Here is a 4,809-nt window from a genome sequence, read left to right on the forward strand (position 1 = left end):
GAAAATTGAGGGTGAATAATATATAATTTGTTTGAACAAACGATATCACATAAATTCATCTTTGGCAAGAATCGAATACCTATCACTTATAAATAAAAAGGAATATCATCAGAATGTTGTATAGGAATTGTTGTAGGCTTATTTGACTGAAGTGTATAAAGAACAGAGAGGGAAAGGGGTCGGCGACCACATAGAGAGAAGAGAAATATGTAATTTTGAGGTGTGTATTGTATCACCTCCTTATGCCTTTATTTATATTAGTAGGATAGGTAGAATTCTTACCCTAATAGGATTACATCTCTAATAGCAATTAAACTACTAAAGAGAATATACAAGATACTCTTAGATACACTAAGATTTACACAATCACATTCTTAATCCAATAGGACTGCAACACTCCCCCTTGAGTATGTAAATACTCAAACAAAACGTCACATCAGATCTTCAGCAGATGAGGTAAAACAATTGATGAAGTCATCGGCACAACGGGTGAATGTGATTCTAAGATGTAAGAAAGTAAGTACGCATTGGTGTAGTAAAACTCACAAAACCTCGTTATGGTAAAACCCAAGGCATGGGGAAAACCCATAGACTAAGGAGAAAAGTGAGAAGTATGCATAATGTCTTAAACAAACATCAAACAAGACGAAAGTAGTGAACTCAGCGGAGTATGATCATCCTAGGATGGGTGCCTCATCAAAACCTCGTTAGGTAGCAAAAACCCAATGGGAAAAATGCTCCTAATAGTAGGAAAAAGAGTACATTAAGATCAAGTGAGTTGCTTCAGGATATTCCCCCTGAGTTAGACATAACTTCCAAATAAGAGAACTACAAGCAATTCAACTTAGATAATTTATGCATACCGATTCCTTGGATAAGCTTCTGAAAAGTAGACTTGGGCAATGGCTTGGTGAAGAGATCGGCCAAGTTGGCATGGGAATGGATTTGCTTGACTTCAATGTTTTGATGTTGTTGTTGCTGGTGAGAATAAAAGAACTTACGTGCTATATGCGTGGTGTTGTCTTCCTTGATGTATCCCTTATTTAACTGCTCGATACATGCTGCATTGTCTTCAAAGATCGTAGTAGGAAGGTCAACGACAGAAGAAATACCACTAGTGCTTCGAATATGTTCCATAACTACTCTCAATCAAAAGCACTCTCGCGAGGCTTTATGCAGGGCGAGAATCTCATCATGGTTCGAAGAAGTCATAACTAGCGTTTGCTTAGTAGACCTCCAAGATATAGTGGTATCTTCAACGGTAAATACATAGCCTATTTGAGAACGTGCCCTATATGGGTTAGATAGATAATCAACATCTGCGTAACCAATGAGGCGAGAATTAACTCCAGGACCGAGGGGGCGGTGACTCTTCTGGAGGATTCGTGGGTGTAGAATAAGCCCAAATCCATCGTACCCTTAAGGTAGCGGAAAATGTCTTTAACACCATTCTAGTGTCTGCGTGTAGGTGCATTGCTGTATCTAGCCAAAAGATTAACAGAGAAGGAGATGTTGGGTCTAATGCATTGAGCCAAGTACAATAAAGTACCAATAGCACTTAGGTATAGAACTTCAGGCTCCAAAATCTCTTCATCATCCTCATTTGGATGGAAATGATCTCGTTTAGCATCTAGAGTTCGAACGACCATAGGAGTACTCGAAGGATTTGCTTTATCCTTAGTAAAATGTTGCAACACTTTCTGGGTGTAGTTTGATTTATATAATAGGATTCCATCCGAACAATACTCGATCTCTAGGCTAAGACAATATCGAGTTTTCCCAAGATCTTTCATTTCAAATTCTGATTTCAAGTGAGCGGCAATTTCCTCAAGCTTTGCGGGAGTTTCGATAAGGTTCATGTTGTCGACATAAATTGCAACGATCGTAAATCCATAATGTGACTTCTTAATGAACACACATGGGCATAGTTAGTTGTTCACATAACCCTGACTTGTCAAATATTCACTCAAACGGTTATACCACATCCACCCGAATTGTTTCAAATCGTAGAGTGATCTCCTCAATCTAATCGAGAGAGTGTTTCGTGGTCTAGAACTAGTTGAACTAGTCAATGAAAGTCCTTCTGGAACTTTCATGTACATTTATGTATCTAGATCCCCATAGAGATACGTGGTTACCACGTCCATAAGCTGCATATTTGGTTTTTCGGAAACTACCAAACTGATAAAGTAACAGAACGTTATGATGTCCATTACGGGGAATACGTCTTCTTGTAATCAATCCCAGGGCATTGAGAGAAGCCTTGCGCTATAAGGCGTGCTTTGTATCGCACTATTTCATTCTTTTCATTATGCTTCCTCACGAAAACCCACTTCTAGCCCACATGCTTCATATGTGGTGGAGTAGGAGCTATAGGCCCAAACACCTTACGTTTCGCGAGCGAATCAAGTTCGACCTAGATTGCTTGTTTCCAATTTAACCAATCCGTTCTACGTCAACATTCATCAACAGAATGTGGTTCAGTGTCATCACTAAGCAGGATGTTGGAAGTAATGGTATACGCGAATGCATCATCGATAATCATCTCATTTCGATTTCAAACCTTATCCAATATTGCGTATGGACGGAAATCTCACGAATTCTCGAGAGGCCGATATGTCTCATCTAAGACATCGCCGTAATCTAGAATAACCTTATGCGTTGGAATAGATGAGTAACCAATGGTTGGAATCAGACTAGAGTCACTAGTTTGTGCCATTTTCCTCTTCCGAGTTGTGAATCCTTAGAACCAGAAAGCCTACCGCGCTTTAGGGTAGAAGTAGGTGATTGGCTAGCTGCTAGTGTACCTTGCTATGTGGGAGGTGCGGCCGCCCCACCATTGGGGACGGTTCGGCCTTCTAAGATGGTGTTATGGCATACGTTAAGTACATCAATCCTTGCAAGTGCGTTTGCAGTGGGTATATGTGATCTTGTCACCTTTGCTAGATCAGTAAAAGCATCCGACATGCTTTGAGTAATGCTTTGAAGATCTAGAATGCGTCGTACTTCAGTTTCAGATTGAGGAGTACGGGGATCTAAATGAGACATAGTGGGAGTAATCCATGATAATTTGCGGCGTTCTACAGGAATGTTGTGAAATCCCGTCCCTGGATTTCCCCATTTAAAAATTCGTATCTCGTATTTCGTATTCATATTCGTAATTTTGACACTTTCATATTTACGGCGTATATTTTTTCGATAAGTAAAATGACAAAAGTGCCCCTATTGTATTAAACAGAATTCTTTGTGGATGTATTTGATCCTTTCATGATTTCTAGATTTTCTTACATATTTGGATAAGACTCGTTGATACGAGCGCGTGAGCGCAAACAGAACGTAATTTGGAGTTATAACGACAAAGTTATTAACATTTAAAGTTATGGGCATTTTAGTAAATTTAACCTTCATAACTAGAAGGCTCCAGCAAAATCTGGACTAGTGAGGAAGTGACACATGGATGGCTATGATGCAGAGTTGAGGAGAGAAATAAGAGAGATAGATTGAGGAGAGAAGAAAAAATGAAAGAAAAATGAGGGAAGTTGGCTAATCAGAAGCAGGGGAGAAGGGGAGATGACCAATAGGGGAAGGGGAAATGAGGGGAAAAGAGAGAGGCGAGGTAACACCCAACCATGACCCTTTCCTATTGACTCAATTCTAACCTGTGAATTGGTTTAGATCCTGACCCCTGAGAGCTTTTCCGCTGCTTCCTCCGATGACTTTTTGCTGAATTTCACCTGGCCACCACCCGGGAACTTCTCGCCTACCCTCCTTCTTCGATTTCCCACACAAAATTGACAAGATTTGACTCTGTTTCGTGGGATACAGCGATGGCGACTCCGAGGACACCCAACGACGATTCACCGTTTTCTGCAACCCTCCCCATTGATCCCCACCATCAAACAACTTACCTTGAGCTCAAGAACAATGCCCAATCATTGGTTGCAACATCAAAGTCGATTTGAGGACAAATCAAGAAACACCCAATTCTAGGGTTCTGACAAATTGAGGGTGGTTTCAGGCATTTCCTGGTCAAATTGGACTTCAGACCAGGTATGAAAATTGCTCACCTTGACTTGTTCTACATTTTTGTAAAATTTGGTAATGTTTGGAGTTAGTTGAATTTTCCTGTAAGTCAGGGCGGCCGACCATTGCGTGCGATGGCACGTGGCGGCAGCGCGTGGGCCGAGAACCCATTGAACCATCCTAGGCTAATTTTGATGCCTCGATTCCATATTTGACATCCGTTTAGTAAAATTCCAATGTTTTAACATTGTTTCGTAATTGACCACCTAGTTGGCCGTCGCTTGATTATTATATGAATTGACTATCTGACCATTGGATCAGTATCAAACGTTAATACATAATAGTATGTAATATTTGAGAACATTAGGAACTAACGGATAGGGAATCCAATATACGGATCTTCCCAAATTGAATTTCTAAATTTGTAAAATCAAATGTTGACCACCACTTGAATTTACGATTGGCAGAGATCCAACTGTTGGAACGTAATGAAATTTTAATATGTTGTTCTAGAAGCATAATGTAGACTTTAGGAAGCCACTGATCTGAAATCTGATAGGCGGATCTTCCAGTTTAGATTTCTAAGGTTGTGGACCCTACTCTCGACCTTGATCGACGATTGGCTTTTTAGTCAACTAGCCCGAGTTCTTCTAGTGTGTCAGTTATCTTGGAGTGCAATTGAGATTTCATGGAGCTTGATGGGCTCATCATGATGACGTGTGACTCGATTCACGTACTAGTGGCATCGTATTATATTATACTTGTTTATTAAGTTTGTTTTGATTT

Source organism: Malus sylvestris, chromosome 13, assembly GCF_916048215.2.
Source record: "Malus sylvestris chromosome 13, drMalSylv7.2, whole genome shotgun sequence".
In the NCBI taxonomy this organism is placed as follows: Eukaryota; Viridiplantae; Streptophyta; class Magnoliopsida; order Rosales; family Rosaceae; genus Malus; species Malus sylvestris.